The sequence below is a fragment of the Suncus etruscus genome, chromosome 3 (assembly GCF_024139225.1).
Source record: "Suncus etruscus isolate mSunEtr1 chromosome 3, mSunEtr1.pri.cur, whole genome shotgun sequence".
Classification (NCBI taxonomy): Eukaryota; Metazoa; Chordata; class Mammalia; order Eulipotyphla; family Soricidae; genus Suncus; species Suncus etruscus.
In genome coordinates, this window is record NC_064850.1 from 304,778 (window position 1) to 325,646 (window position 20,869).

Sequence of the window (20,869 nt, forward strand, 5' to 3'; positions counted from 1 at the left end):
GACTAGATTTCTATCTCACATTTGCTTTAACACAGCTGACTGAAAGTACACCAAAGAGAATTGCCTTTTCTTCCTTTCTTTTGTTGGAGTGACAGGAAGTTATGCCTTTGTTCTTAAAAGGAGGCAGGATGGAGACCAGCTCATAGAACCATTGGGCTTAACACTTGAGAGCTACTTCACTGCTACTACTGTGGGGAAGCACAGTGAACAAAGGTGTAAAGGATTAGAGTTTAGCGAAGTCACAGGTATTTCACAAGAATAAGTAATCAGGGGTCTGAGCAATAGCACAGCCAGTAGGGCATTTGCCTTGCATGTGGATGACTTAGGTTTGATCCTGAGCATCCCATATGGTCTTGAGCGATTTCTGAGCACAGAGTTGGGAATAACCCCTGAGCACCACTGGGTGTGTCCCCCCCCCAAAGAAGAATAAGTAATTAGAATGTGTCAGAAATAAGGTCAGAAAGTCAAAAGAGCACAGATACTATCTGTAATCGAGAAGCTTAAAGATCAAAGTATGCAATCAAAGCTTTTAAGGTCAGCGAGTTCAAAGGACTGATGGGCATGCTTGGCAAAGTGGAAACTAAGTTCACTCTCAGAGCACCCCTAAGGGATACTTCCTTCAGCACTAACCTGAGAGTAGTGCCCCAACAGTACCACTGAACCAAACTCCATTCACTGTCCCCTGTCAAATTCAAGTTGAACTTACTTTTTTTTTATTTTATAGTGCTAGGGATCAAGGCTTCACACCAGGCAGACAAGTGATCTACCATTGAGCTGTAACCCCAACCCAAGGTAAGCTCCTTAGGTAGGGCCTATAAGGTACACATTTTGTTCTTAATGATTTGTATTTAATAACAGAAATTTAAACATGTTGATGCTGGTGTATACCACTAGTGGCTCACATTCTCGCACTTGAATGTGGTTTTATTATTGATTTTTGTCTGGGGAGAGTGAGGGCTATATCTAGCGATGCTCAGGAGTTGTTCTGGCCCTGAACTCAGAAATTACTCCCGGTAATGCTTGGGGGACCATATGGAGTTCCTTTCATCAAACCCAGACTGGCTGCAAGCAACGCAACACTCTATCTGCTCTACTATTTCTCAGGTCCCAATAGCTTTCTTTGAAAGCCCACAGGAATCCAATGAGGACAATGACATTGTGTTATAGATTGGTTCAAGCACTGGTAACTGCTATCTCAACTGTACTGCTGTCCACTGGCCCCTTGCAGCAGGCAAAAGTCTCTGACACAAATCCACACAATTGAAGAGTGAGGACCCTAGGAATCTTTTGCAAGGCCTGGAAATCCCCCCTCCAGCTCACCCCCCAAACCCCCAACTCCTTGAAGAAATCTTTGAGAAGCACTAAACTAGATTATTCTTCATTCTCATGTTTGCTACCTCCTAGTGTAAAGATGATGATAATAGCTGATGCTTTCCGAGGTCAAAGACAGGGAAAGTGTAGGCCTTTACCATAAGCTTTTTAATTTTTCTTCAATAGATTTCCACATATTCTCTTTAATCATAACTGTGATAAAACAAAACAACAACCCTCATTAAACAGCATTAACCAAAAGGAGTAAAAAGATCATGATGGGTTTGGAGCTGGGGCTACCCTAGAGCAAGGCTAGGGTGTCCCCTCCCCGGAGTGAAGAGTATCAATTCAAGGTGTCATTGGAAAAAAGATTCCATAGAGCCCAATATCACTTGGATTATGCAAGAGTAGGTACTCAATAGCTGCTTGGGTAGGGCTGGAGGTTGTAGAGAGAAGAAATCAGCTTGAGGAAGGCACTTCACAGCAGTTTCTGGGCACCCAGGGGTTCAGAGAGGTTCTAGCTAGGAGGAAGACACAGCATTACTCAATCAGGATAACTGAACGGAATCCAGGAAAAGCCTTGACAGTCCCTTATGTTTGGGCAGCCCAGCCCCTCTGCAGTTGGTCATCTGGGTTCCAAATACTGTAGACAAAGACAGGAAGGAGGAGCTGTAAAAGTGCAGTTTCTGGAGCACTGCTGTGGTATATGACTCTGGGGGTAGCCCTTCTGTCTTACAAGAGTGAGGCAATGAGTTCAAACCCCTTGACACCCCCCCCCAACCAGTCTCATGTTTTGTGTTTGCTTGTTGTTTGGGGAGACCACACCAGGGGTACTCAGGAGTTACTCCTGGCTTTGCAGTCAGAAATCATTCCTGGCAGCCTGGGGAACCTTATGGGATTATGGGACAGAACCCCAGTCAGCCATGTGCAAGGTAATGCCCTACCTGCTGTGCTATCACTCTGGCCCCCAGCCACATGCTTTGAGTGTAGTCCAGATGTGTATAAACACACACAATTGAAGTGTCTGGAAACCAGAGAGAAGAACAGTAGAGAAGGCCTTTAATGTGCATGCAGTTTACCCAGGTTTGATCTACATACTCCCTTAACACTGCCGGGAGTGATCACTAAGCACAGAGCCAGGAGTGTACTCTAAATACAACCAGGTGTGGCCCCAATTCCTAAATAAATTAACAACAAAATATATTAATTCTACAGTCAAGTGTAACCCCCCACTCATTATAATGACAACAACAATAACAAACGGAAAGAATATAGGGAATAAAACTAGGCTCTAGAAAAAAGAACAAAAGGGAATGTCATCTTCCTTTCTCTGTCCAGACTTTCCAGTCTTCTCTTTCCAGGCCAGACGTTTTTCATCTGTGTTTTCTCCTGGGGAACCCACCAGCATTCATCTCCAGAAATGGTCCTTGCTTTTTCTTTGAGACTCTTGGTACCAATACATGTTTTGAGAAACTTGGAAATTATCAATATAGCCAAATGAAGCATGATTTTCCCCAGACAACAACAAAATGACAAAAATTTTTAAAAATCAATGCTATTTACAAGCAGCCAATCCAGGACAGACCTGGTTTGGTCCCCAGCATCTCATATGAACCCCAAGCTGGGAGCGATTTCTGAGTGCATAGCCAAGAGTAACTCCTGAGTGTTACTGAGTATAGTCCAAAAACCAACCCCCCCCAAATTTTTAATGTTATTTACTAATCAGCTTGTTCAAATCGTTAATAACTTAAATACATGAGGTAGAAAATTATTATGAAGAAGCTTGATATTGAAAGGAGAAATATAATGTCACAAGAAGTTGCACTCTCTTGGGGGGAAATAGGACACCATCTGTGACAAAGCGGTAAATTTTTCTGTTGTTGTTTTTAACTAACAGTTCTGAGAGCCCCAAACAACATCTATACTTTCACTCAATATATAATTCATTTGATTTTCTTTATTTTTGGGGGTAGCCGTACCTTGTGGTATTCAGATGCTAATCCCAGCTTTGTGTTAGGGGTCATCCCTGGATGTGTTCAGAGGACCACGTAGTGCCAGGCAATAAATCAGGGGCAATCACATGCAAGACAAGTGCTTTTATTCCTGTGCTGTCTTTCCTGTTTTTTTACTCAGTATTTATTATATGTCTTTTGTAGGCTAGAACCCATGCTAATAATATAAAGATGAGCTACAAATGGTCTCAGACCAATATTAGAGGAAGAGAAACATGTAATAATGTAGCTGACAGCAACTACAACAAAATATTCTGATAAATATTTCGCTAGTAGGGGCTGGAGCAATAGCACAGCAGTAGGGTGTTTGCCTTGCACGCATAGCCAAGAGTGTAACCCCTGAGCATCACTGGGTGTGGCCCCACCCCCCAAAAAAAACCCAAAAAATATTTATCTAGTTAGTAGAATGAACACAAGCCAATGTTTATGTCAGGTTCTGAATTTAATGCTCTATGTCATTAGGTAAATTCAATAATAAAAGTTAATATTAGTAACCAGAATTAGCCCTCATGTAGGCATGTGAATAGATGTTAATATTATTTTCATTTCCCCCCTTTACATTTTTAACAGAGATACTATAATGTGTGCTTCATGATAGTTTCAGGTGAATGTAGTTCCAATACCACTCCCAGAATTCCTGCATCCTCCCCCACCAATATTCCAAGGATCCCTTTCATTCCTCATTCCTCCAATCCCAACCAGGTGGACTCAGTTCTGCATATAAACTCGCCAGTTCTATTGCCTTTGGACATCTGTTGTTCTTATCTTGATTTTATAGATGAGAAAACTGAGTTTAGAAAAGCTTCCAAATTTCCCGTTAGTAATGAACATGGTATTTGAACCTGTGACCTCTGGCAGGCGTGGAAAGTCTGATTAAGGATGTCCATGTTTCCTGCTTGGAAGGCTGGAGGAGGTTGGGTGTGGGTAAGTCATGACCAGAAAGAGGGAAGGATGGGCATACAGAATGGATGCCACCCTCCACTGGGGAAGCAGGGAACAGTTCTGAAAGGGCGTAATACTGGAGGAGTTTGGTTAGGAGAGCAGCAGAGAGCACAGAATATCTCACTGAAAAGTAGTGAGTTTGTTCTCTAAGGGATTTGGTCAGGGGAATGCAAATCTGCTTTGTGTTTCAGAAAAATCACTCTGGCAGCAGCACGGATCAGAGAAAAAGAGACAGGATATAATTTGTCTCCCTGGCTTTAAAACCAGAAAAGTAATGTCACTCCTGCACATACAGCCTAGAGAAACTCCAAGACATCTGTTCAAAGAAAGTAATGCCTCCTGCTTGCATCAGCAAAACAAATACATCAACAAAGCTCCCAAACAAGCCAAACAAACACCTCAAGAGTTTCTTCAGCTTTGAATAGTGAGATCATTAGAATACCATATGGTTGTTAAAGTAAATGAATTAAGGCAAACACATGTCAATAGGAAAAAAAATTAAAATAGAGTAAATCAAGAAAGCAAATGATTGAGGGTGTATAACCTGATGTAATTTTAGAAAAAATTAAAAAGTCTACAAAGCAATTATTTATTGATTGATTCATACATACCTTGAGAAAGGGGACACTCTCTCTCTCTCTCCTCCCCTCCTCTCCTCTCTCTTCTCTCTCCCTCTCCTCTCTCCTCTCTCATCTCTCTTCTCTCCTCTTTCCTCTCTCCTCTCTCTTCTCTCCTCTTTCCTCTCTCCTCTCTCCTCTTTCTCTTCTCTCTCCTCTTTCCTCTCTCCTCTCTCTTCTCTCCTTTTTCCTCTCTCCTCTCTCTTCTCTCCTCTTTCCTCTCTCCTCTCTAAAAAATAGAGGAGAAAAAAAAAAGAAAAAAAAAAGAGAGAAAGGGGACAAAGTGGTGGTATAGCAGGTAGGGTGCTTGCCTTGCATGAAACCAACATAAATTTAATACCTGGCACCCAATATGGTCTCCCGAACACTCCCAGGAATGTTCCTTGAGTGCAGTCAGGAGCAAGCCATGAGGATCACCAGGTATGGATCAAGTAGGCAAGAAAAAATATATAGATACAAAAAAAGTATAACATACACAAGATTGATAATAACAAATTCAAAAAAGTGTGCTAGAGAAGGAATTTGGAAAAGGGTCTGGTGAATCAAGTTGGACTAATATCACTATATCCATACCCATAGTTGTATTTCTTTAAAATGCATTGCTAAAGTCCTTCATTTCCTTAAATCAGATGGCAAGTATAAAAAATGGTAAGAACTTTTTTGGGGAAAAGGGTCTCACCTGGCAGTGTTCAGGGATTCCTCCTGACTTGACATTCAGGAATCACTCCTGGTGATCCTGGAGGATTATATAGGATACTGGGGATTGAATTCAGGTCAGCTGTATGCAAGACAAATGTCCTAACTGCTACATTATCTCTTCAGCCTCAGAAATGTTAGGATTTTGATAATATTTATAAGACATTTATTTATTAGTCTCTATACTCAGCTCTATGTTTGACACATGACATTTAAAAACCTTAACTTTGTTTGAGGGATGTAATTCAGCTTTATATATATGAAATGCTGGGTTCTGTTCCTGGCTCTGAAAATAAATAAGGGACCAAAGAGACAGTACAGGGTTAAGAAATATAGGCAACCTGGGTTAAATCCCCCACACCACTATATACGGTCTCCTGAGCACTTTCAGGAGTAATTCATGATCACAGAGTCAGGATTAAACCCTGACCACAGTCAAGTATGTTCCAAAAACCAAAATTATAAACCAAACCAAAACACCACAAAACCAACAAAAAACCCAAACCAGGCAACAACTAGTCTTGATATTTTCCTGCTCTAAATCAATACCCTTCCTGCCAAAAATGCTTGAGAGAGTTTAGTGGTCTGCTGGTCCCACCTCTTTTGGAACTATACCTGACAGGTGCTGCTTTCTCTTTCTTTCATTCACTTTGTTAAAGAAAAGGCATACACCTTTGGACACAGGCTTCACCTGTAGAATCCTGATGACTCAAAGCATCTGGCTTGTATGACTGAGTGAGTGGTAGGGCCAATTGTCAAGTTTGTAAATGCAAGAGAAGCAACAGGTTTGATCAGGTGTGGTTGGTATATGTAGAACAATTTTAGACATGTGTGTTCAAAGGCTCTTTTAGAAAGAAATGCCCAGTTTGTGATTTGATAAGCAGCCCAGTTCAAAGTCTAGGGGGCTAGGGTAGAAAGATAAAATTTGATTATCACACACCTTTGGAGGAAACAGAAAGTAAGTAGTGATGTTAAGTCTCATCACAGGAATAAGAATAGATATAAGATAAAGATGACAACTGAAATAGATGTTAATGGAAGATGTACTCAAGAATGAGAGTAATGATATGTCAGTAAAACACAAAACCTGACTTTTCCGTCTTGTAATTGAAATGTTTTTTAAAACGTAGTATCCTATTTCCAACAAATTACATGTCTAAGGTCTGAATATATGTTGTCTAAACACTTCATTTCCATGAGAAAGAGCTTCATAACTACCCTTGGAAATCAGTCCTTTCTCAGGTGGTCCAGAACCAACTAAATGTATTGTTAAGTGACTTGTGGGGAAACCAGATGAATGAAGGTATCAATTAATGCGCAGTCACTTGAGAAACAGATCAATTGAAATGGAATCCTGGGGCTGGCGCCAGGGAATCAGTTTTGAGAGCCCCCACACATTAGGCTGGTCCTGAACCAGGCTTAGCACCCTGAGAAACAGCTCCTGGATGAAGCAAACTGTTGTTTGCAGCAGCCAGAGCCCAACCAACTGCTTCCTTTTGCTTACCTCCACAGGTACCTTGGACAACTTTCTTAATTTTTTTGCTGTCAGCTGTCAGTTTTTCGCCAATAAAACTGAGATAACAATAATGCCTACATGGGCCAGGGAGATAGAATGGTCAGTAAATCACTTATCGTGTACCAAGTTGACCCACATTTGATTCCCAGCACTACATACCATCATCCAAGCCCCAGCAGGAGTGATCTGTGAGCACAGAGCCAGGAGTAAGCCTTGAGCACAGGCAGATTTAGTACCAAAATGCACTTTTATTTTTGTTTTGTTTTGGGGTCACACCTGGCGGCACTTGGTGGTTATTCCTGACTCTGCGCTCAGAAGTCACAAGGCAAATGCCCTACTGCTGTGCTATTGCTTCGCCCCCCCCCCCAAAATACTCTTTCATATTTTTATGAAAATATGATTTCCCCTTAAAGTTTTATAATTCTTCTCTCCTCACTTTCAGGTATTTGTAGGATTTATCTATTTCATGTTAATTTTTAAATGCATTAGCATAGAAATATTTACACTGTTAATTTTGAGAGGGGTGGGCCACACTCAGCTGTGCTCAAGGATTACTCCTGGCTCTGCACTCAGAAATCGCTCCTGGCAAACTCAGGGGATCATATGGGATGCTGGGAATCGAATTGAGGTCTGTCCTGGATCGGACTGGACTCTTGCAAGGCAAACGCCCTGCCACTGTGCTATTGTTCTGGCACCTACACTGTTAATTTTTTAAAATATATTTTTGTAGGTATTTTAAAAGCAAAGATACAGTTTTGTATTTTTACTTTTAGGTTTTTAGGTCCCACCCCTTGGGCTCAGGTTCTAGCTTCCACTGGTGCATTCAGCTACCACTCCTGATGGTCACAGAGGGGTCATATGGTATACCGCAATAAAACCTAGTTTAGCTGCGTGCAAGGCAAGTGCCTTACCTGCTGTCTAATCTCTCCTCTCTCCAGCCTAAAACTTTTTTTTTTGTTTTGTTTTTCTTGGGTTTTTTTTTTGGGGGGGGGCCCACACCTGGTGACACTCAGGGGTTACTCCTGGCTATGCGCTCAGAAATTGCTCCTGGCATGGGGGACCATATGGGACGCCCAGGTCCATCCTAGGTTAGTGCTGGCAAGGCAGATGCCTTACCAATTGTGCCACTGCTCTGGCCCCCCAGCCTATGTCTTAAAGCTTCTTGCAAAACTGATTTGATCTGAATAGTGTACTTTTGGTAATGTGTTCATTTCATTGGTTGTTTTTTTTTTTTAACTATATTCCACCATTCTCTTCTGGCTCATTAAATCTCATTTGATAGATCTACTTTGATTCTTGTAGGCTTTCGTTCTCCTCTCCTCTCCTCTCTTCCCTTTCCCACTCACCTCTCTTTTCCCCTCCCCTCATTTTTACTGTTGTCATTCTTTTTTGGGGGGGGAGGGGGAACACCCAGCAGCTCTCAGAGGTTACTCCTAGCTCTGTGCTCAGAAATCACTCCTGGGAAGAACGGGGGACCACGTGGAATGCTGGGAATCAAAACTGGGTTGGCCACGTGCAAGGCAAGTTTGCTACCTACTGAGATATTGCTCCAGCCCTAACTTGTCATTTTGGAGTTTTCCTACTTGGGTCTTTTTTGTTTTGTTTTGTTTTTGTTTTTGGGTCACACCCGGCCACGCTCAGGGGTTACTCCTGGCTCTGTGCTCAGAAATCGCCCCTGGCAGGCACGGGGTACCATATGAGATGCCGGGATTCGAACCACTGTTGGTCCTGGGTCAGCTCCTTGCAAGGCTAATGCCTTACCGCTGTGCTGTCTCTCTGGCCCTTGGGTCTATTTTTGTTGGGACTCTTCTGGCACCTTAGATCTTGATGCCTGCATTCCTCAATTCTTGGGAAATACTTTGTATGTAATATTTTTTTGGAGGCACATCCAGCAATGCTCAAGGGTTACTCCTGCTCTGCACTCAGAAATTCTCTTCCTATAGTTCTCTGATGTACCATTCATTTCCTTTCAAATGTTTTTTTTTTATCTTCTGTTGTTTTCTAGAAACTTCCTGCAATCCTATCTCAGAGCATCTAGATCTTTTCCTCAGCTGCTGTTACTCTGTTTCTCAAACTTTCTATTATGTTTTCATATCACCTAACGTATTTTTTATTTCAACCACTTCTGATCATAGTTTTCTTATTTCTGCTCTCATACTTTCTTGTGCTTTTGCCTGCTACCTGTGCCATCATTTCTTTGAGCTCATTAAACAAGTCACTCTGAGTTGGTTGGTAGAGCTTCTGTGTTTTATTTTCACTCATTGAGCTTGGTGGAGTTCTATGTATCTTCCCCAATGTGTATGCTGTGTTCCTTTTATAGTTGAGTCCTATGTACTCTGTTCCAAGCTTCCCAGAGTAGTTGGCTTGTCTCCTTTATGTCTTTGGCACAGGAAATTTATCCTGAAGCTATTGGAAGCATGAAGGCATACTTTATGCATGGACTAGTTAGGCTTTGGCATTCCATCGAAGATAAATTCTTATTTAAATGGCGCTTATTACTCTTATTATTACTTATTACTCTCCAGGTGTCTCTGTAGGCTGGGGTGATATTCTGAGTTTCTGGCAGTTGAAACTGCCAGAAGTATTTCCAGGATGGCTAAAAATTTGCTTCCAGCTTTTTTCCACTCTGGAGAAAGTCATGTTATTTCTTTAACATATACTTCTCTCCTTTCCCCTTACATGTCTCTAGTTTTTTGTTTGTTTGTTTTTTGGGACACACCTGGTGACACTCAGGGATTACTCCTGGCTACGCACTCAGAAATCGCTCCTGGCTTGGGGGACCATATGAGATGCCGGGTCTAGGCTAGTGCGCGCAAGGCAGATGCCTTATGCCCTGCCCTACCGCTTCAGCCCCTCTCTAATTATTTTTTAATAAATCATTTTGCTTTTTGCCATGTAAATTTGGTTTTCTGTTTTTCAATTCTATATACATCTTAAAGACCTAATAATTATGAGAACTTCCTGACATAGGTGTTTATATTATACCCACATTTTTTTTAAAAGAACACTCTTAAATTTTTATAGTGCATATGGATTCTTAATCCAAATTGATTGATAACTATAACAAAGAACATGTGTCTGTTATAGATTTACTCTTTACTAATTTTACAACTCAGTTTTATCAGGTTTTAATAATTTTTGGGGGGCCACACCAATGACACTCAGGGGTTACTGCTGGCTATGCACTCAGAAATCACTCCCAGCTTGGGGGATCGAACCGTGGTCCATCCTGGATGAACCACATGCAAAGCGAATGCCCTACTGCTATGCCATCGCTCCGGCCCCTGAGTTTTAATAAATTTATCTCTTATTAGTTATGTACCTTAGGTATATTTTATGAATAATTTGGACTCATTTTGTTTTTTTGAGGGGAGTTAATTTGAGCCATACCTAATGGTACTCAGGACTTACCTCTGTCTCTGTGCTCAGGGATCATTCCTAGTGATGTATAGGGGATCATATATGGTGCCAGGGATTCAACCAGCCTCTGTAATGTCTCTCTGGCCCATCTAGTTATCATGTTGATAACTAGAATTCTTCTACCTTGAAAGTTATTTCATAACTTAAATTCCATGAGAAGTTTGGTATTTTTGCCCATTAAGTAGCTAAATAATTACAAAGCACATTTAGAAAACTAAGTAAAAATGGAGCCAACTGAAGGAGTGCATGAAATAAGTACATACATTTTTATTTTTGAGTTTTCTTTCTTATCCCCCCTCCCTTTTTTGGTGAGTATGTGAGGTGGCTTGGAGTTTCCATACCCAGAGGTGCTTGGGGTTTACTCAGGTTCTAGCACAGAGCTCACTCCTGAAGGTGAACGCAGAGGCCTTATGTGATAATGAGAATCAAACCATGGACAGTCATATATAAGGCGAGTATCCTACCCACTGTACTCTGTCTGTCTGTCTGTCTGTCTGTCTCTCTCTCTCTCTCTCTCTCTCTCTCTCTCTCTCTCTCTCTCTCGGATTGGAGTCACATCCAGCAGGGTTCTAGTTCACTCATGGCTCTGTGCTCAGGGATCACTTCTGGAAGTATTTGGGAGACGATACATGGTTTCACAGATGGAACTGGGATTCACTGTGTACAGAGCAAGTACCCTACCCACTGTATTATTTTTCAAGTCCCACGTGGATGCAATTTCAACACATGAAAAAAAATGTTCAACATCATCGTCATTAGGGAAACACAAATTAAGACCACAGAAACTCCCAGGATACTACTACTAAAATAAGTAAAATCAGAAAAACAAAGCTATCAAGAATTGGTAATATTTGGAGGCATTAGAATTGTTTATAGGAATCAATAGCTTTTGATATGGTTGGACAATTTCTTTTTATGAAGTTGAACATACATTGCTGTTTGACCCAGCAATTCTACTGCTCAGAGAAATGAAGGTATGTTCCCACAGAAGTCTTTATGTGAATATTTATAGTAGCTATATTCCTAATTGTCCCAAACTGGGCACATCAAAATGGTTTTCAGTAAATGAGTGAATAATCTGTGTCTTCATATGAAAAGCAGAATAATACGACCAGTAAAGATATTCATGTCCTAACTCTGGGAACCTATGGGTTCCAGAAAGTGCTGGGGACCCAAGCAAGTGGATCAATGCTATAGCTTCTGCCTTGCAGGTATGAGACAAAAAGTTGGACCCTGGCACAGATTTACATAGTCTGATACAGTCCCTGGTGGTTCTGCTGTTGTGACCATCAGTTCTGTAAAAAGTGAATAAGATTTCTGTTTACTGCAACCAAGAGTATGAACTCTAAGCATTAGCAACGAAGGGTGGGAAAAGGGAGGAGGAAGAGAGCACATTTCTCTTGTTTTCAGCCTCCAGACTTGTGTTAATTTCAGTCACATAGGAGCTAATACCCCATATGGTGGAGTCTTACTCATTGGTATAAACTGTTGATAACAACGAGAACAAAACTCAAGTGCATTATGCTCAGTAAAAGAAATGGAATTGAGAGGTTATAAGTGGTATGATTTTGTTTTCATCACATTCTTGAAAAGGCAAAACTATGGAGATAAATTTAGAGATAAATTGTGGGTAGGAGATGGGTGGGACAGTCTTTCAAGGAGTTTTCGGGGGAACGGGCTAACTGTTCTGAATCTTGGTTGTGGAGGCTGTTCAACACCCTATTTGCCAAATCTCAAAAGAGTAAATTTACTGTGGGTAAATTTAAAAATGAACTCAAGCATTAGCAGCTTGGGAAAATGTCAAAGTGTTAACCTTTAAAAATCACAGAACTGGGCTGGGGAGATGGCTCAAAGGACTAGGGAACATGGTTTGCTGTTGGAGGCCTGGGTTCCACCTCTGGCACCACATGTTCCCCTACTAGAACAAGCCCTGAGAGGAGAGCCAGGAATAGCTCTTGAGCAACCCAGGGAGTGGCCCCAAAACAAACAAATAAGCTCACATGACACAAAATGCTCTTCTGAGAAGCTTTTAGCTTAGACTTCAATCAAAATTTTCTTTCACCAATGAGCAACCTTCTGGTGATTGGCAATTTAATAGCACAAAAGAGAGCAGAGACCATGTTCTCCAGGTGGCTTATTTCAGAGGGAAGACAAGGAGAACAGAGAAGCATCACTGGGAGGCACTTGCTCAGAATTTATAGACTGCACTCCAGAGGTAGGGGAAATTTCTTCAGTAACTGCCTTTCAGGTGGGTTTTAAGCCACTGCATACAACAAAGATGAGAACTCTCTGCACAAGGTTGAAGGTAAGGAATCAGTGTCCCACTGTAGACTTGGAAGGACAAGGCAGAGTTTGAATGTCACGAAATACAGCGGATGACCAGAGCAGATACTGTTTTGAGTGGACAACCCCACTAGAGTTTTCTCACAAGGAAATTAGCTGTATGAAGCAAAAACCCTCCCTGTAGTACTGATAATGTGCATGCAGTGTGAAATAATGCATGAAGACACTGTTTTCATAAACTGTAGTTTATCCTGACAGTCTTATTTCTCTTGCTTTCCCAAAGTTCAAAATTGAGGTCTATTTAGGAATTGTAGATATATGGAATAGTTAAAAAAGAATCAAGAAAATATTGGCGGTTGTAAACCAAAAATGATCATTTTAGGGCCTAGATAAAACACATGCCTTGGAGGCTGGAGAGATAGCATGGAGGTAGGGCATTTGCCTTGCATGCAGAACAACGGTGGTTCAAATGCCGGCATCCCATATAGTTCCCCGAGCCTGCCAGGAGCGATTTCTGAGCATAGAGCCAGGAGTGACCCCTGAGCATGGCCAGGTGTGACCCAAAAACAACAACAAAAAAATCCACCCCAAAACAACAACAATAACAACAAAAACACATGCCTTGCAGGTAGCCAACTCCACATTTATGTCTAGCACAATTCCTGCCAACCCAGCATTATTGGGTGCAACTATGGGGGCCCCTGAGCGCCACAGGGGTGGCTCAAGTAACCTCTGGCACTGCAGGACCCAGGGAGCTCCATACTCTCAGGATCTTGCATTGAATCTTGTTGGTTGAAAGTCACAAGAGTAGCCCCATCCCTCCTGAGCATTGATTGGGAGGCCCTTTCTCCCAGTAAAAGATCATTTGGGTTTTTAAAGCACTGTGACTATTCCTATCTAATTATGGAAACCCTATATCTTACAACTGAAGGATACTATCTTTAAGGATAAAGGATTCTATCTTCGGCTAGAGCCAAGAGTAACTCAGTGTGGCCCAAAAACCAAAAAAAAAAAATACTATTTTATTAATGAAATGGGGTGATCAGTGGGGTTCAGGGTAGGCTGAACTCAAATATGCAAAGGTGACATTTCATCACAAACAACACATCACAAGCAGCTGTCCTCAGATCATGATATTTCATTCCCTCTTTCTCCCTGATGAAGTTTGGTATCTTTGTTTTTTGTTCTTTTTTTGGGCCACACCCGGCGGTGCTCAGGGCTTACTCCTGGCTGTCTGCTTACTCCTGGCTATAGCTCCTGGCAGGCACAGGGGACCATATGGGATGCCAGGATTTGAACCAACCACCTTAGGTCCTGGATCGGCTGCTTGCAAGGCAAACACCGATGTGCTATCTCTCTGGCCCCAAGTTTGGTATCTTTGGAGGCAGTTGATTGGCACTGAAGGAGACAATACTGAGTCATATGATGGACCAAAGCTTTTGGGACAACAGCAGGAATCTTTGGAATCTCTACATCAGTTGCATTTATCTTGATGGTCTAATCAGAGATACTGAACTGAGAAAACACAGTAGACTCAGGAACGAAGCATCCCCCTCTGTACTTTGTAAAACTGGATGTCCTCCGTCTGCTGCTGCCCTGCTTGACAAGCTTGTATATCCATAACTCTGTATAAAATAAAAAATATTAGAGATAGTAGAATCTGTACTATCTAAGGGTAGGGCACTTGCCTTGCATGCTGCCAACCAGGGTTTGATTCCCTGCACCACATATGGTCCCTATAGCCCTGCCAGGCGTGATCCCTGTGCACAGAGCCAGGAATACACTTTGAGCACAACCAAGTGTAACCTCAAAATAAACAAAAAAATTTTATGACCTGAGGCCCAAGCAATAGTATAGTGAGGAAGGGCACGTGTTTGCATTCAGCCAACCTGAGTTTCATCCCGGGACCCCATATGGTTCCCTAAGCACCACTAGACGTTATCTTGGAGCACAGAGATAGGGGTAATATAAGAACACAATTGGATGTATCCCCACCCCACACACAAATCAAAAATAAAATAATTTTTTGGTCAAGGCATTTTATTGGGGTCATCAGGGGTGGATCAGAAGCTGACATCCTCAGCCAGATAGGATCTCTGCAGCAGTACACAGAAAGAATTTTAGGGGGCAGATAGTATAATGGGCTAGATACTTGCCTTGCACATGGCCAATCTGGGTATGATTCCTGACACTGATCACAAACAAAAATGGTCTCCTGAGCCCCCCCCCCCTTTTTTTTTGGTGAGCACTTCTAAGCACAAGCCCTGAGCAGAAAGCCTGAACACAGCTTGGTGTGGCCCAAAGCAACCTCTCACCTGAGAGCCAGCACTGGAAGGATAATGAAATCAAATGAAAGCTATATCTAATTAAATTAATTAATCCAATTGAATTGATTATCACTTCTTGATTGTTATTTGTTTGGGGCCACGTGTAGGAGACGTTAGTACTTACTCCTAATTCTGTTTCCAGGGATCACTCTTGGTGGTGCTTAGGAGCACTAAGTGGTGCCAGAAATCAAACGTGGGCCAGCCACATGCTGGCTTCCAGTGACATGTGCCTAAAAGTTATATGATGTAAGAATGCAATGTTATTTTAACTAAAAAGAAAGCTGTAATCTTTACTCTTATTCAACCAAATGATTGTATATCTATGATTTAACAAGACATAAAGGTGGCAAGTGATACAGACCACTGTTTTTACCTTGGTCCTTGGGAGGTTCTGAAGACTTCAAACCTTTTTGGAGTGGGGCACAATGAGGGGTACTCAGGTTCTGTGCTCAGGGATAACTTTTGGTAGGCTCAGGAGACACTGTGGCGTGCCAGGGATTGAACCTGGGTCAGACATGTGCAAGGCACATGTGCACTATCTTTGTATCCCAACCCCTGAATTTATTAATAAGCCTATTTTGAGAAGGAATATTATTAAGATCCAGTTAGAAAGTGAGCTAAGAAAGAAAATCTTGTCAGTTGATATGGGGAGTTTGGTGAAAGGCCAGAGCATCTGGTAGAGTTGACACCATCCTCTGCCTCTGCTTTCTCTCAGCTATTCTTAGAGCCCGGAAATTCTAGGGAGAGAGAAACTACAGCTCTTGGGGATCTCTCTGGGTCAAAGCTTCAGCTCTTGGGGATCTCTCTGGGTCTCTTCTCAGAGATCTTACTACTTTCACAGTAGATGTGAGTGCAGTGAGTGCTGAGTGCTAAGGAATTTCCAGATAGCATTCCAAGGCTTACAGTAAAGGCTAGGAAGCACTCAGTAAATATTGATCCAAGAAATACATAAATGATCCAAAGTGGTCAACACAGCATGCTAAGCAGAATGAGCAGTAATTGTCAAGAGCAAGCCCTTACAAGGCTCTTAATATAATGGGTATTGATCTTCTTTACTTTATATAAATTAACTTGTTCATTTCTCATGATGACCATGATGTTCTGAAGCAGAGCAGAGCTCTAATAATTTTTCAGGTTTGTGGCAGATTCCTCCAGTCTAACTCAAAAATTAATTAATACAACATTTGAGAAAGTTATCCTTCCTACACCCAAGAATGGAATCAGATATGCTTTTTTTTTTTTTTTTTTTCAGAGATGCTTCTTAACTTGGTAAAGGAAGCTGAATTTTCTGTGTCCTTGCATACTGCATTTTTTTTCTGGAGAAATTTCACCAGTGGCATTTATCTATGTGACTTAAGATCACTGACAAATCCCAGGCGACATCCTGACTTGCAGCTAGCCCAATGGCATTTTCATCTGGCACCTTTTACAGAGTTGGTCATGTGAGAAAGACAGCTAATGACAATTGTTGGGTGATAGATAGCTAGAAGGAGGGCAGCTCAAAGCATGATGGGGGCAAGGAATGCAATCAGGAAACACTGACCTGGAACTTGGCATGGAGTCATTTGGGCTGTGATGGATGGAAGACAGCAGCTGCATGAACTGCCTGTTGGCACACACAGTCTGAGAAGCATTGCTTTATTTGAATTGAAATGGGCAACTTTAGAGGCAGAGAGGCAAGAAGTGACCAAAGCCACAAACCAAAACACAAATCTTGAATTAATCTTTCTAACCACACTCCCACTTGCGGGAAACATCACTGCTATTCAACTTCATTCTTCAATATGATAAAGAACTTTGGTTCCAGGCTCTGCACTCAAAGGCTTCAAAGAGGAATGGAAAAGATGCCTCAGGCTTAGATCTAAAGTATTTGGCTGAGCCAATCTCCACACCAAAAAAATCCCTAATTAATTCTTAATCTTGGAATACACTGCAGTACTTGGGTACAAAGTATGGTTGACTATGTTTTATTTCATACTTCCAAGCTAAGGACTCGCTCTCCTCCTTTCCCCCTTGCCCAATGCACATAAAGCTTTTGATCTCAGGCCAAAACATACTAAGAATGAAATGGGAAGTCGGTATCAGGAGTTGCCATGCTCTATGATCTCCATGGATCCAGGTTGCATTTGCACAGCTTTCCAAGCAAGACAGTCCCTGGTCCTATGGTTCTGTGACCTCTAATTGCAGGCCGATGAAACTTTAAAATGTTTAAAAATTATAGTCTGCAAACATTTTCTTCCATTTTGTAGGTTGCCTTTTCAGTCTGTTTTCTTTGCTGTGCAGATGCTTTTTATTAGATATAGTTATACTTGTTTATTTTTCACTTTTGTTCTGAGTGTTTTGTTTTGGGTGCCCTAGCCAAGCCATTAGTGCCACAGCTAGTGATGAGTAATTATTTTCCCTATTTTCTCTATCTCCCCTCCCTTTGCTGATGTTGCTGATGAATGTGGATTGGCCACATGCTTTACTGTGGTGCTTGTGTGAGGTTCACACAGTTTAATTGTGATGCTCACACATAGACTTGCTGGGAGTAGAAGAGTGTATTCTTGGCTATGGTGCACAGACATCTTTTTAGTTGATGGAGTGGAAGTTCAGTGGTGGAGATGGAACTGGAAGGTGAGTTTGATGTGAAAAGGCACCCCTAAAGTATATATATTGACTCAAAGCAACGTTCTCAGCTTAAAGAGTGAAAAAGAATGACAGAGGCTCTATACAGTATTCTCATCTTTTACAAGTCTGTCTGGCATGACTGGATCTGTGGGGACACCAGGTACACCTGATGCCAGGTGCTCAGGTGGAGATATTTCAGACCTCTTTCTTGTTCTGTACACCACTGCTAGAACCAACCTAACACATAAGGCATGACTCAGTAAACATGTTAATGTAGAAAAACCCAATGTGAACTACTTTGCTTTTAGAATGTCCAATATTTGCTCAAACATTATTATAGGTGTTTCTAAAAGTATATAAATGTAAAGTATTCTTTATCCAAAGAGCTATAATATGTGTATATAAGTATATATATATATATATATATATATATGTTTTTGTGCCACATCTAGAGGTGCACATGGCTTATTCTTGGCTCTATGCACAGGGATTCCTGAAAAGCTTGGGGCCATGTGAGGTTCTGGGGATTGAACCTGTGTCAGTTGCATGCAAGACAAACACCCTACCAGTCTACTATCCCTTTGCCCTTATAACTATATATATATTGTTTTTTGGGCCACACCCGGCGATGCTCAGGGGTCACTCCTGGCTGTCTACTCAGAAATAGCTCCTGGCAGGCACGGGGGACCATATGGGACACTGGGATCCAAACCAACTACCTTTGGTCCAATTAGCTGCTTGCGAGGCAAACGCCGCTGTGCTATCTCTCCAGGCCCATATAACTATATCTTAAAGATGAGATTCCCATTTAAACCAACCGGCTTTGAATAAAAACAGGTCAACTTACACAATGTGGGCTAACTTTGTTCAATCAGGGAAAGAACTTAATAGAAAAAGTTTGACCTTGTTGGGAGAAGAGAGAACTCTGGTAGCACACTGCACGAGACTCGAATGGACTCTGCCCTGGGCTTTCAGCCTGCCCAAGTTTGGACGTTCCTGCTTCCTCAGTCAGATGAATTAAGGAATCGCTAACTTTGGTTCAGGGACATGGGCTCAGTGGTAGAGCACATGCTTTTGCATATACAGAGCCTGGGTTTCACGTCCAGCATCACAAATACCAAATCAAAACAAACGATCCCACCAATCCTTTATTGTTTATATTAAGGATTGGACCCGATTCTCATGTAGAGAAGAATGAGCCATATTCTTGACTATTCCTCCACCCTGCATCAATTTCTTAAAAATCTCTTTCTCTTTGTTTCTCTTCATCCCTTCACTCCACTTCTATATAGATGCACAGGGACCTCTTGGTTCTGCTTTTCTGATGAACTCTAACACAAAAGCCTTTCCCTTACTGTTAGGACTCGGAAAATGTAGCAATTTTGCCTTCAGAGGAAGGGATTGTAACATAAGGAAACCCTGAGGAAAGGCAACACAAAAGTTCAAGATGGAAAAAATGCACAAAGCAAAGAAGGAGCTCTGGATTAGAGAGAAGGAAAAGCTATGTGTTGAGGTCGCTAAGTTAAGGAAAGAGAAACATTTCAAGAAATGATGAGTGTGGCAGGGGACAGAGAAGAATTAGGAAAACAGAATTAGAAGCAGGGAGATCACAAGTGACATAAATACATATTTGCCATCCAGTGAAGAGTGTAGATTCAAGTAGGTAGAGGAAGGAGTCCAAGAGGAGAGAATCTACATGGTCAATTAAATGCCCCCCCCTTTTTTTTTTACCATACCTCACAATGCTCAGAGATTATTCACAGCTCTGCACTTAGGAATTACTCCTGGTGGGCTTGGGGGACACGTGGGATGCCAGGAATTGAACCTGGGTCTGCCATGTACAGGGCAAGTGCCTTCCCTACCCATTGTACTATCATTCCAGCCCCAATGTGTCTCTTAATTTAATGACCAACCAAGCAAAACCTGGTTCATTCAGCAGGGAATAGATAGAAATGTCTCTGGAATTTAAAAATACCCCCCCCCCCATTTTAGTGGAGAGATCTTTGAGTGCACTCATGAGACAGGGAGAGATGGTCAGAAAGGGAATTGCTGCTGTAGCGAGGCCCCTGTGGCGACTGAGGGCTGAGCTAGAAAACTCTTTCATAGGAGCTGGCATCCAAAAAAAATGGTCCTGTACAGCCTTCATAGAACAAGGATGTACAGTGAAGCTTGTAATTTGTTCTCTTTTCCTCCTAATTATAAATTTTCAAAGACAGTATGTGGAAGAGGTAACTTTTAAACATTGTTGGCTGAGATCAAAAGAGTGGGCAGTTGGAGATGTAGTCATAAAAATGATGAAACAAAGCCCAAGATGAATTATGGGAAGGTTTTACTCTCAGGGGGAAGCACTGGATTGGCCAGGATCAAGTCTTATCACGGAGGAGCTGAAATCAAGTCAGCAAATTAAAGTATGGTTTAAAAAGTGAGCACTTTTTAATGTTCTGGGAGTCACTGATTGCTTTTTTGGATCATACCCCGCAGTATTCAGGGAACCATAAAGTGCTGGGGATCAAATCTGGGGCTCCTGCAATTCAAAGCCTTTACTTGAAACTTTGGAGACATCTCCCGGCTGTGAGGAACTTTTATTTCTGGTTTTTAGAGACACACAGGGAAGATGTATATTACTATCTCTACCATGACAGTGGTCTTCTACTGGCTAGAACATTTTTTTAGGGGGAGGGCCACACCCGGCGGTGCTCAGGGGTCACTCCTGGCTGTCTGCTCAGAAATAGCTCCTGGCAGGCAGGGGGGACCCTATGGGACACCGGGATTCGAACCAACCACCTTTGGTCCTGGATCGGCTACTTGCCAGGCAAACGTCGCTGTGCTATCTCTCCGGGCCCTGGTTAGAACATTTTTAATTGAAAGAAAGTTTAGGTAACATTGCTACGATAGTGTTAATAAATATGGCTTGTCATCACTCGATCCTGTGTATCTAGAATGAAGTTTGTTTGTTTTTGGGTCCCACCCGGCAGCACTCAGGGGTCACTCCTGGCCCTACGCTCAGAAATTGTTCCTAGCAGGCTCGGGGAACCCTATGGGATGCCGGGATTTGAACCACGCAAGGCCCTGCCTCCACGCTGTTCTTAAATGCCAGTATATGAAAAGAGTATATCCCCTTTTTGAATGAAGGGA